This window comes from Monodon monoceros, unplaced genomic scaffold (genome assembly GCF_005190385.1).
Source record: "Monodon monoceros isolate NGI ecotype Baffin Bay Population unplaced genomic scaffold, NGI_Narwhal_1 Super_Scaffold_21, whole genome shotgun sequence".
Taxonomy (NCBI): domain Eukaryota; kingdom Metazoa; phylum Chordata; class Mammalia; order Artiodactyla; family Monodontidae; genus Monodon; species Monodon monoceros.
In genome coordinates this window covers 62611834-62625722 of record NW_021703778.1, presented here as the reverse complement: position 1 = coordinate 62625722, position 13889 = coordinate 62611834, and the positions used below count along the sequence as shown (strand labels likewise).

Here is a 13889-nt window from a genome sequence, read left to right as displayed (position 1 = left end):
CTTTGCGGGGATACGTGTAACATCCTGGGCTTCCTTACAACATCCAAGGAAGTAAGGGGAGGAGCTATATAGCTTCACGGAGTTGTGAGGGAGACTTTGAATCTTCCTTCAGGTCAGAGGTTACAAACTGCTGACCCCCTAGCCTCCATGGGACCTGAAGATGTGTTTATTTGGCCCATACATTAAAAAAAAAAAAAAATTACAGCAGAGTTTAAAAATCAGATTTCACGTGAAAATCTGAATTTCCAGCTTCACTAGATACATCGGATCCGGCAACCTTGAGTCCTCATTTCCTGGGGTGACATTTGGCTGGAGCGGCATAGGCTTCTTCAGACGCTCCAGTCAGCTCAGCTTCCCCACTGCCTGCATCAGCCCTTTATTATCTGCCTGGACCCTGTAGGCATTTGCCTTGCAGTCACCCCTCTGGTGCAGGGTTTCTCGTCCTTGATACTGCTGATATTTTGGACCAGATAATTCTTTGTTGTGAGGGGCTGTCCTGCATGTTGGGGAATGTTTAGCAGCATCCCCGGGCTCCATCCACTACATGCCAATAGTACCCCTTCCTCAGTGTGACAACCAAAAACGAATCCAGAGGTTGCCCAGTGCCCGCTGGGGAGTGAAATGGCCTCATGAGAACTACTGGGTTTGTGTAATGAGCCTGAGCCAATGGCAGCTCCACCTCTAAGCATCTCTGTTATCAATTTCTGGGCATGAGAATCTGATTGGTCTCACTTGGCTCAGGGGTCTCTTCCTGTGGTCAGGTGGCAAGGTGGCATTGACCATCATGACTGCCACCTCCTGCAGAAAAGGGAGCAGGACAGGCAACCCAATAGGTGTCCATCGTAAGAAGAGGGCTACAAAAGATGCTACGTGAAAACAAGAGAGAGTCCAGGCATATATACACTATCAAACGTCAGGTAGATAGCTAGTGGGAAGCAGCCGCATAGCACAGGGAGATCAGCTTGGTGCTTTGTGACCGCCTGGAGGGGTGGGATAGGGAGGGTGGGAGGGAGGGAGACGCAAGAGGGAGGAGATATGGAAACATATGTATATGTATAACTGATTCACTTTGTTATAGAGCAGAGACTGACACACCATTGTAAAGCAATTGTACCCCAATAAAGATGTTTAAAAAAAAGTAAAAAAAAAAAAAAAGAGAGAGTCCAGGAATAACTCTCAGTAGCATAACAATCTTAACTTTCCAAAGGATGTTCTTTGTACCTATTCCCTCATTTTATTCTCTCCTCCAGCGTTCTGTGAAATAGCCAAGGCACATAGTTTGCCCTTCTAATTCAGCAAATGTGGAAACAGAGAGAAGTAAATGTAGCTGCCTCAGTGCACAAAACCACTAGATAGAACCCAGGCTTTCTGGAGCCCACTGCCCCTCCGGTTACCCCTGAAATAGCAGCCCTCTGTAACGCAGCACTCTGTCTACTCCGGGGAGATTGAGGGAGAAGAGCAAAGCCAGCGGTCAGCAGACAGCTCAACCCTGAAAACATGAACGACTCAGTCACTCATGTCTGCAGAGCAGGTTTCGTTGGCAGGAGGCCACCCTGTCTAAGTCCTGTTCCAGTCCGTCTGGGTGTAACCCAGCCATTATGGTCTCTCCGGTTTCAAATGCACAGGAACAATTAAGTCATTCTCATAATTTCATGTGGTACAGAAAGTTCCAAGCCAAAAATACCATCCTTGCTTCCTACTTTTAGACTTCCAGGGAACTTCCCCCTCCTTCCCTCCCTACCATTCACTTTGATTCCTTCTATTTTTCTCTTCTTGAGTGCACTGCCCAGACACGGAGTCCTAGTTTACTTAACGAGGAGCTGTAGACCCAACACAAATCAAAACAAACCCAATCTCCATTTGGCAGGAGTGGTGAAAATAGGGAGTTGACAGCGGCCCTCAAGTACAGAAGGTTAAAACACAAAAGCGTGTGCAGATCTCACCTCCAGCGTATGGAAATAAGAGAACTGATCACCAGATGATCACAGAAGGATGGTGGGATGACAAGGGAAGCAGTTGTATCTAGTATATTCCTATTATTATTTCTGGGTCCTAAGTAACCACGGTCAAATCACTTTCATATAAAATTTCCTGTCCCATAGGACTGTCACATCAGTCCTGTGTTGTTTCCTTAAATAATTAATTTTTTTAGATCTTTCTCAGATGTTATATTAACAGTAACTTCCCGACAGACAACTGATTTGGTCTGTGTGTACACACACACTCACGTGTGCACACACTGTCTCTGCCTTGGTGCTGGGAACGTGTTGCTGGACCACCATTTAGCTTATATCAAGAATGAAATGAATTCCAGTTAGAGATGATTTGAAAGTTTCTTCTGTAGGAATAGATATTATAAGCTTATTTGTGACATGTCTTCTCCTTAGAGCAGTGGTTCTCAAAAACTGTAGCCTGCATCGGCATCACTTGGAGAATTCATAAAAACAGCAATTGCTGGTCCCACCCTCACCCGCAGAGCATCTCATTCAGTAGGTCTGGGGTGGCGCCAGGACTTTGATTTCTAATAAGTGTCCAGGTGTTGCCGATGTTGCTGTCTGGAGGCTCTTTCTGTGAACTAAACTAATCAAGAATGGTGCTTTGACTTTCCTTGGTCGTCCCGAACCCGGGTTCATCCGACACCAGCTGTCTCTACCGTGCCACCTAAGTTTGACCCCAATGAGATCAAAGTCGTGTAGCTGAGGTGCACTGGTGGGGAAGTTGGTGCCACGTCTGCCCTGGCCCCCAAGATCGGCCCCCTGGGTCTGTCTCCAAAACACGTTGGTGATGGCATCGCCAAGGCAGCTGGTGATTGGAAGCGTATGAGGATTACAGGGAAACTGACAATTCAGAACAGACAGGCCCAGATTGAGGTGGTATCTTCTGCCTCTGCCCTGATCATCAAAGCCCTCAAGGAGCCGCCAAGAGACAAAAAGAAGCAGAAAAACATTAAACACAGTGGAAACATCACTTTTGATGAGATTATCAACATTGCCTGACAGATGCGGCATCGATCTTTAGCTAGAGAACTCTCACCATTAAAGAGATCCTGGGGACCACCCAGTCTGTGGGCTGCAGTGTCCATGGCCGCCACCCTCATGACATCATAGATGACATCAACAGTGGTGCAGTGGAATGCCCAGCTAGTTAAGAACTGCAAAGAAAAATAATAAAGGGTTATTTGACAGCCAATGGGAGGAAAAACGGTGCTTTGGGGAATTCCTTGGTGGTCCAGTGGTTAGGACTCGGCCCTTTCACTGTCGAGGGCCTGGGTTTGATCCCTGGTTAGGGAACTAAGGTCCCGCAAGCATTGCAGTACAGCCAAAGAAATACATAAACAAAAAAAAATAAAAGCATCACGGTAGCATCTTACAGATCAATTAATAATTCCAAAGGTAAAATGTATCTTTAAAAAAAAAAAAAAAAAGGAATGGTGCTTTGAGCACTAGGTGTCCCTGGCAGTAGTGATGACTTGCTTCTTCTGCTTCCGTGCCTTATTTGTGTTGTCCCTGGAAAGCCCCCCTCCTCCGATTGGCCAACCAAGTCCTGTGCATCTGCCAGGCCCAGCCTAAGTTCCCATTCCTTCACCTACTCTTTCCTGACTACTGCGCTTCACACTTGTCACTTCCCTTCTCTGAACTCTTCCAGTTTCTGGAATAAGCCATAGAATTGACTCTGCTGCCTGCATCACGAGCATGTTGCACGTTAGTCCTTTCCCCGTCGAGACCGAACACATTTGATGAGTGAACGCGACTATGCCTCATATACCCTTCCGTGTGTCCTTGCACTTGCACAGGGCTAAGCACATTGTAGATGACTCAGTAACTTACTGATTGGTGAACGCTCAACGTGAATTCAGAGAGGAAATAGAATGCTGCATATACGGCCAACTGATACTGCCTGATAAACCCACCAAATTTTGCTTCTGATATGGTAACCCCTGTGACTTCTGTCCTCAAAGCCACAGATCCTTCTGCCTGATTCAGCACTGCCTGGACTTCGGTCTTCAGAGAAAGGACGTTATGGGCTGGTTCCGGCTGGTGGACACCCAGGGCGGTTGTCATCACTGTGCCTGTTGTCAACTGTGCATGAGAATCAGTCCCTGGACTCCAGGGCAGTGTGATGGCTGGAGGTCAGCCTGCAAGGAGAATTGTCGAGAGGAGGGGATGTTGGTGATGTGCTGGAGAAATGGGTTGGGACCAGATTCTGAACGCTTTACATGGCTATTAGGGGCTTGGAGTTTGTCGTATAGAAAATGGAGGGGTGTTTTAACAAAAAAGGGAATGAGGTAATCAGTTTTGTTCTTTGGAACCATAATGTGGAGGCCCCTGGCTTCTTATGGAGAAGGTAAGAAACTAGCAGAGGCAAACTTGTGAAGTAGAGTTGTTTTGATTTGAAGGCTTCTTCCTTGATGGTCAACTCTTCCCACCTTTCTTTAGATACTGTTTTAGTTTCCTAGGGCTGCTGTAACAGATTATCAAAAACTGGGTGGCCTAAGACAACAGAAGCTTACTCTCCCACTTTCGGAGGCGAGAATGCAAATTTGGTCGGATCATGCTCTCCCTGAAGGCTCTAGGGGAGGATCTGTTCCATCACTCCAATCTCTGCCTCTGTCGTCACATGGCCTTCTCGCTGTGTCTGTCTCTTCTCTTCTTATAAGGACATCACTCATACTGGATTAAGTCCCACCTAGTGACCTCCTTTTAACTTGATTACATCTACAAAACCCCTTTTTCCAAGTCAGGTCACATTACAAGTACTGGGGGTTAGGACTTGAACGTACCCTGTTTTTGGAGGAGGACACAGTTCAGCCCACAGCAGACACTTATTTGCTACACCTTATTGCTTTAGGGCTCAAGGAAGCAGTGGGCTTGCTGCTGTAATGGGCCCACTACTTAACTCACCTGTGTAATGTGCTCTTGGGGAGGGTTAGGAAACTGCTATCATCTCCAGTAATACCAACAGCTCACTTAAGTAATCATGCAGGGTGGGTGCACAGGACGAAGCAGCAGCAGGTGGGGAACTGACCGAAAAGAGCAGTTAGGGTGCTCTTGCAGGTGAGAAATAGTGAGACCTCGAGTAAGTTGTGGCTGTGAGAATAGACAGCAGTGGGCAGAGTGGAGGAACGGGTCTGAGGTAGAACCAGTAGGATTGGATGTCGGGGGAGGAGGGACTGAAGGCTTGTTATCAGCCTGTTGGAAGATATGAGAGTCAGTGTGTGTGCACAGGGATGTAACATCTATCTGTGTATTATATATGTATGTGTTATTTTGGGGGGGGAGATAAACAAGGCCTTAGAGACAAGTTTTTCTTTCTTTGTCTCTCATCAGTTAACTCAAAAGATGCTTTATTGTGCTGGAAAGGAGAGTAATAAACTGGAAATGATATGGAAGAAAGTGAAGAGCAACCTTGGAAATCCATGGGGATTAAAGATATTTTTAAAGGAAAAATGGGGAAAAAAGAAAATTTTGGCCCACAGCCTTCTGAGAAGGTTCCTCTAAATGGTGTGTAGTTGTCTCAGGGCATGGCATCCACTCACCTAAGTGGACTTCTTTTTTTTTTTTTTTTTTAATTTATTTATTTTTATTTTTGGCTGCATTGGGTCTTCGTTGCTGCGTGCGGGCTTTCTCCAGTTGCACTGAGCGGGGGCTACTCTCTGTTGTGGTGCGCGGGCTTCTCATAGCAGTGGCTTCTCTTGTTGCTGAGCACGGGCTCTAGGTGCGCGGGCTTCAGTAGTTGTGGCACGCGGGCTCAGTAGTTGTGGCTCGTGGGCTCTAGAGAGCAGGCTCGGTAGTTGTGGCGCACGGGCTTAGTTGCTCCGTGGCATGTGGGATCCTCCCAGACCAGGGCTCGAACCCGTGTCTCCTGCGTTGGCAGGCGGATTCTTAACCACTGCGCTACCAGGGAAGCCCTAAGTGGACTTCTGACACAGCCCTCCAGGCCCTTCATTCAGGTCCATTCCAGGCCACCCCCCGCCCCCAGCCTGAGACTGGGCCACTGGCTGACCTCGAGGGACACTCACATGTTCTTTGTGAACATAAGCTGCCAGGTCCTGGCATCATCCTCATAATGTCCTCTTAACCCTTTAGTAGCTGGCTTTTGCATCTATTATCTGATTTGGTTTTCACAACCTTGGAACAATGGAAAATCCCGTGACAGGGCAGAAGAACTGAATTTCAGTCCTTTTGGGTTTTTTTCTGGGAGTGGGGGTTACTGTTTGCACAAGACACTCAACTTCTCAAAGCTCCGTTTTCTCATCAGCAGTGAACCAACAACCCCGTTCTTGTAGGATCATTGTGAGGATGAACATCAGACAATGTGTGAACAGTGCCTGGCTCAGAGCTGGTGCACAATACATATTGATTCCCTTTCCCCTCCTTTTCCATCTCCTTTCTCTTTCTTCTTCCAGGTTTTCTGACTCTTGGGGCCAGAGCTCTTTGCCATTCTATCCCACTGGAAATAAAACGTAAATAAATTAAAAAATAGAGAAATTATAAACAAATTCCTGTAGAGGGTTTGTTTTAAACTCACTGGAATCAACGATAAGTTGCATTGTCATCCGAAGGGCTAGATTAGGGGTTTGGGAGTAATCGAAGCAAACCCTGAGGCTGAAGGCGAGAAGGAAATGTCAGAATTATAATCGGGATGAACGTAGATCAAATTTGAGAGACAGAGTCTGCTGCTATCTCTGTCCCTTTCCCACTGTGGTCAGTCCCAGCTGCTGTTGCCTGCTTGTTCTTCCAATAGAAAACAACTCCGCAGAGCCTCATCCTTCTGGCACCCAAGGTATTAATGCAGTTGCTGGTGGATCTGGTTGGCTAACCAGGCTCAAGTGCTACCCAAGGTGCTGGAGCGCGGCCACCACCCAGGTCATCCCGGCAGCGCCCCTGGGCAGCGTCCACTTGGACTTAGTTTCACTCTGCAGTTAGAAAGCAGTGGCCTACATTTCCAGCTACATAAGACTGGGAACGTTGATCTAGTCAGTCCTGCCCCTTCAGCCATCTGTCTCTGTGCTCTCCTGTGTTTCCCTGACAGCATTGCTTCCCCAGTGCCCTTCTACTTGCTCACATCCCATCCCCAAATCCCTGATCAGAGGTTCCGTGTCAGAATCCCTCCCACAGAGGTGTTAGCTCAAGGTGCACAGATACAGTTACCAGAAAGCTTACTGCCACGTTGCTCGTAACCCAAAGGGCCATCCACAGGGATTTTTGGATGGATGGCTTCTTCAGCAAGTAACTCACCCTCTCAGAACTTCTAGCTCCTTGTTTGTTACACGTAAATTACTAATATCCAGCCTGCCTCTGAGGACTGTGAGATGATGAGTATGAAAGCACTTTCTAAATTGCAAATGGTCTTACAAATGTGAGGGATATGATGAATCAACAGTGAAAACAGTCCTTTGAGGCCTTTTACAAACAAAGGCATTTTTATATATTTAAAATCTTGCCACTCACAAATTTAATATTTGAGGTTTTGCCAACCTGGGGAGCAGTTGCATAGCAGTTTGCAGTTTGACCGAGGTGTATATATTTTCGTCCCTCCATAAATGTGAATATCTCCCAGGAGGATGAGAAGTGAATAGATGAAGTAGTAGAAGTCAAAATAAGATTACATGACAGAGTCTTTGAAGATTCGTTAAAACAGATATTTGGGGCTTCCCTGGTGGCGCAGTGGTTGAGAGTCCGCCTGCCGATGCAGGGGACACGGGTTCGTGCCCCGGTCCGGGAAGATCCCACATGCCGTGGAGAGGCTGTGCCCGTGATCCATGGCCGCTGAGCCTGCACGTCAGGAGCCTGTGCTCCGCAACGGGAGAGGCCACAACGGTGAGAGGCCCGCGTACCGCAAAAAAAAAAAGAACAAAAAACCCCCCAAAAAACCAGATATTTGTGCAGTATCTTTTATGCCCCTATCAAAGGTCTCTGGTTTATTGGGAGTGAGACAAAAAGGTAAAAATTAGAAATATACTGTGTAATTGGGTAAGCCATAAATACACTCATAAAATAATTAGTAAGCATAGCAACAACAAAAAAATGCATACCAATATACACCATTATTATAAACAGATTCTGTAGCCTGGCGCTCTAGAAGAACTTCTGGAATTAAGTTTAATTTTATTACATTTAAATGGGGGGAAAACAGTCCCACCTGAGACTCTGCAGATGCAGTTACAAGTGGGCTTTATTGTTTGTTACAGGAGTGAGTGTTTATTTCTCTCCCATTTAACATGCTGGATGTAGACAGTGCAGGGTTGTTGTGGAGCCCTGCAGTTGTCTGGGGTGCAGGCTCCCTTCCATTTCTGCTCTGCCACCCCCAGGTGTGTGGCACTGGTCCCTCTGGGCTATGGCCACCACCTGCCAATTTGGAGCAAGGCGGGTAAGGGGGTCACGCCCCCTCCCTCCTTTGTGACCCATCCTAAGACTTGCACACACCCCTTCCACTTCCGTCACCTGGCCACACCTAGACGCACAAGAATCTGGGAATGAATTCTTTATTGTGAGTAGCTGTGTGCCCAAACTAAAAGCCAGAGATTGTCTCACTCAAGGAAGGGAAGCACAGACGCTGGGGAGCAATGCGCAGGTGCTCCCACCGTTCAGCCTCCTGTCTGCCCAGGAGCTGATGGTAAGGGAGGAAGAGAGACAAGTCAGTGCAAGAAGATTGTGACTCAAGGCTTATCCAATCTGTCAGGGAGTTCCTGGGGCAGTTTAGTACTGATGATATTTTTGGTTTCACTAAGGAAAGGTTTCGTTTGAATTAAATTATTATTGAATGACCTTTTTGACTTTCTGTTCGATGTGATGGCTGCTCAGAGGCAGCTGTTTGAGAATGAAGAAGCAAGTGCTGACCTCCTCTGTCCTGACACAACTAGACCTCGGTGCTGTTGGAGCCGGCCTGGTGCTCACACCCCTGGCCCCAAACAAGGTCCTTCTGAAACCATGGTCAAGTGAGGCCAAGCAAGGCCGCAGCAGAATTTCGTCTAAGCACAGACTAAAACAGAGTTCCCGTACAACCCACGATACCCACCAGACATCTTCTCCCATGCTAGTAGGAGTAGCCACTGCTTCTTTACCATTTTATGGTCCTCTCTGTCCTCCAGTCAGCGCTCCCTGTAGATAGCATTTATTGAGATACTCAGTCATAGAATTGCCACGCTTTCTGACAGCGCCCAATCTAGAGCAAACGCTTGTTTCCTTAGACCTCCCTAAAAACCACCCAACCAAAGCCGATCCTGGAATAGGTTCTGTGGAAGGGGTGATCCTGTCCTGTACATTTGGAAAATCTGTGTTCGTTTAAAGGAGACTTGACCGCAACCTGGGGCCAGTTTCTTAACCTCTGAAAGCTTCAGTTTCCTGATCTATAAACTGAGGATAGTAATATCAACTTCACAAGGCTGTGAAGGTGTTTTGTAAAATTACAGAGCACATTACAAATCTAAGGAAGGCATTTAATGACGAATTCTATTTTTCTGAAATTCGATTTGAGCCAAGGTCAGTGATTAGCTCAGTTTATAACTTAACTTACATGAGTAAGTAATTTTGCATTCATAGTCGCCACTTATCTGTACTTACGGACTGGGAGCTGGATCCCTGGCCATTTCTACCCAAGCCAGGGCAGTTTCAACAGAGCCCTCTTGAGAGGAAAGCTTTTCTGAAAAGAAGATAACAACTGTCATTTGAGTAGAGAAAATGAAAAAGGCAAAAGTCACATTATGATTTATTTTGTGTCATACCTAAGTAGTTAGAAGATAGCCCCTTTTTAAAAAAAATTTATTATTTAATTTTGGCTGTGTTGGGTCTTCGCTGCTGTGCGCGGGCTTTCTCTAGCTGCGGTGAGCGGGGGCTACTCTTCGTTGCGGTGTGCGGGCTTCTCATTGCGGTGGCTTCTCTTGTTGCGGAGCACGGGCTCTAAGCGTGCAGGCTTCAGTAGTTGTGGCCTGTGGGCTCAGTAGCTGTGGCTCGCAGGCTCAGTAGTTGTGGCGCACGGCCTTAGTTGCTCCGCGGCATGTGGGATCTTCCCGGACCAGGGCTCAAATCCGCCTGCATTAGCAGGCGGATTCTTAACCACTGCGCCACCAGGGAAGTCCCAGCCCTTTCTCTTAACAGCCCTTGTAAAATTTTCCCTGGGCTTCAGAAGTCTAAAGGAAAACTCTAGAACTAAGAAGTATTTCAGCTCACTATTTCTCAGGGTCACTATCACCCCAGTTTTGTGAAGAGATGAAAAGAGGCTACCTGAAGCAGTGGAGTAAGAATCCACTCTGCCTTTTGCTTTATATGTGACCTTGGCCAAGTACCTGACCATTACTTTCCTCATTTAGAAAATGGAAATAGAGATGCTTGCCTTACAACTGCAGTTGTCTCTTGGGGGACTGGTTCCAGGACCTCTGAAGATACCAATATCCTCTGATGCTCAAGTTCCTTTATTTAAAATAGCATAGTATTTGCATATAACCTAGTACATCCTCCCATGTACTTTAAATCATCTTTAGATTACTTATAATACCTAGTACAGTGTAAATGCTATGTAAATAGAGGCCAGCATGTGGCAAATTCAAGTTTGCTTTTTGGGACTTTCTGGAATTTTTTTCCCCCAATATTTTTGGTCTGCAGCTGGTTGAATCTGTGGATGTGGAATCTGCGGATATGGAGGACTGACTGGACTTCAGCCATCACTCCAATAGGATAATGGATGTGAAAGCTCTTAGCTGTGCAGTGCCATATATTCAGGAAGGGAACCATTATATTCCTGGTGGTCGTATTTTATTGGGAGAGAGCCTGCAGGGCTCCTTTAGTATAACAGGCTGCATTAGAGTGCTGACTTTGTGCCAGTTGCGTGCATGATAAATTGTGCCACCACTCTTGCAAGGTCTGTAGAGGGCCAAATTAAAGGAGATGTTTGTGCCTCGGTGCCAGTACTTGGAGACATAACCCAGCTGTGGGTTACACTGCTTACTCCAAGGGGAAATCTAGAAGGCGCCGTAGCCTCTCGCTTTTGTGTTTCAGACAATGGATTTCATCAAGTTGGCAGCTGATTCTACCAGTCAGATCGAGACTTGATTGGAATCTGCAATTGAAGGCTTTCTTTGCAGCGTGGAGCTTACCTGTTAAGCTGGTTTCTAGAAAAACCAACCAGGGTGTCACATTTTCTTTTATGTGCGAATCAGTTAATATGGTAGGGTAGCTTGGAGTGATGCTAAGGGCTAGTCTCACCAGACAACTGCTGAGAGCATTTCCTTTCTCTACCCTAGAGATGCTCTAGGCTAGCAGACTAAAGTCATACGTGCCCTGGCCACAGTGTCATTTTCTCTTGGGCAGAAGTGGAGATACCTTGACCCGTCCTTACCTTCCCACACCATTTTTATATTTGAATTGCCAAAAGTCTTATTTGCCTTCAATACCTTATCTTTACATATGTACAGACCTTGTATATGCAGTTTATAATGCACTTTACATCTCATTGTTCTATTATAAATTTAATAAGATCAATCAAGCCCAAGCCCTGAGGGGTGCCAAGCACTGTGCTAGGTGGACTCTGGGGATGCAGAGAAAAGGGGACAGATTTCCCCGTCCACATGGCACTCACAGGCAAGTCAGAGAATCAGTTGTATTTACATCTAATTAATGTCAAGACAGCATGTCAAACCCAACCCTCGAGATGGGTCCCAGGTTTAGCACATTTCTCCTGATGGTCCTTTGAGTTTGTTTGTGACGCTCTTTTCGTGGATGAGGAAAGTGAGACCAAGTGGCCTTAAGTGGCTTCTGTGGTCGCCCAGCTCAAGTGGTCCGACTTGTAAGCACTGGCCTTTTCTACCCCTACACACTACCCCGCTGCTCTTGCCTTGTCAGTGTGCTTTCGTAGCATGCTGCCATGCCAAGGTGACAGATGAATGTCTCTGTTAATCATATAGAAGCTATATTTGGGGTTGACCGCTCTCTGCAGACATTTAGCAAAGCGCCTTAGTTATCTGGATACCTCCTAAATCTAACTTCACTAGCTAACTGATCTCCTCATTGGCCGATGGTTTCTGTTCACTTCAAGGTGTACTGTTTCTAACCTTTTTCTGCTTCACCTTTCCCCACATCGATGCTCATCCTGCCCGGGACCTGCCTGAGGTTTGAGCCAGATCCATCCTCATTCCCTCCAGTGGAAGCATTACCCTTTTTTTTAAGGTGTTCTTTGCACTATTTTAGAAACAGGTCTGAGGATGGGGGGAAGGTACATTTTGCAAAGTATTCATAATTAGTGTGAGGGTGTAAATTCGGGAGAAGTTAATCGATTAAATGGTATCCCTGATTCTCTCTTGATGTTATCACAGAAACTCATTTATATGGCACCCGTTTACAAAGGACTTCTGTCTTCTGTCTCACTGATCCCTCACTAACAACCCTGAGAGGGTGGGAACAAGGGAGTTTAAGTAAATCCCCCAGGCCACCCAGCCAGTAAGTGGCCGAAGAGGAAATGTGAGTCCGTTCTTCCAGCTCCCAGTCCTGGGCTTTTGCCCTCTGCCAAGTCACGGCAGAATATGGATTTAGTGATAATAAAGTTGGCCCCAGTGCTGAGAGTGGTCGTTACTTGCTTTATTCCTTCCAACATCCAAGAGCATCTTCTCAATTATAAATGATAGCCTCCAGCATTAGCCCTGAAGACACCGCTGTGGGTCCCAAGTGCTTTCACCCAATTTCCAGGCTCCTGTTAAATCTCTGAGGGGCATGAGTGCATCACAAATGGAGGGTAGCCTTCGAGATTGCAGCCGCGGGGGATAAGATTTCCTAGGAACGAGGACATTTCAGAGGAAAGAGAAGGTAAACTCTAGTGACTGCCAAGTTGTCATCATATAAATGGGGAACTTATTTTTAAGTGCTCAAATGTCCATATACATAGTAATTTGGAGTCTACATTTTCCTCCAAAGAGAATGCTTCCTGGGCTGTTGTGTACATTAACTAATGTAGGTCCTTAATTGAGGATATATATATATGCATATATATACACACATATATATGTGTATATATATGTGTATATATACATATATATATGTGTGTGTGTGTATATATATATATATATATATTTGGCCGCGCTGCCCATGGCATGTGGAATCTTAGTTCCCCGACCAGGGATCAAACCTGCGTCCCCTGCATTGGAAGTGCAGAGTCTTAAGCACTGGACCTCCAGGGAAGTCCCAAGGAGACATTTTAAACAAATTCTGAGGATTTATATGCTGTCACTGCTAAAATGTAAAGAGAAAAAAAAAGTATAAAATAAGCCCTCGCAAAGAGTTTGTTATTTCTGTTACTCTTGTTATGATTGTGATTTTATCATTTGAATGTTCCCTTAGAGTTAGTCTATGAGCCCTTCAAAACAGCCTACCCACGTTCTTCATAACCATACCTCCAACCCAAGGTGAGCATTTTTGGAATTTCTTTTTAAATTAGAACCTTGGAAGGCTCATAGCTAGTAAGCCATCACGGGTTTCTAGATCTGCCAGCTAGCTTATTGTCTTCAACCAGCGTCAACTTCCTTTTACATCATGTGACCCACTTCCAGATTTTAAAAACTGTGACAGCGTCAGAGATAGATTCACTTCCTCCTGTGATTAAGTCAGAGAGAGGGGTGGGTGGGAAGGGTGGGTGAGTGAGAGTGGTGGTGGAGACTGTTAAATGGTTTAAACTTTTGGTGGTGTCTTTTGCCCATAAAGAGTTAGGAAAGGGGATGGATGGCCTTTGGTGTGGGCAGGGCGGACAGAGCCCTGAGAACAGGAAAGCCCAGTCCACCCTCAGCCTTCCTCCAAGGACTGGTCTTGTCAGACCTACTGGTTGGGAAGGGCTGCCCTAGATTATCTAGGAGAGATTCAAGGGGACCCTTGTCCAGACCTACTGGTTGGGAAGAGCTGCCCTAGATT

General features: G+C 46.2%; 1 protein-coding gene across 1 annotated transcript in view; it reads left to right on the top strand.

Moving 5' to 3' along the window:
• MYO1E (myosin IE) overlaps nt 1-13889 on the top strand; it is a 202813-nt gene that overhangs the window by 49831 nt on the left and 139093 nt on the right. The gene's annotated exons all lie outside the window — the stretch shown is intronic.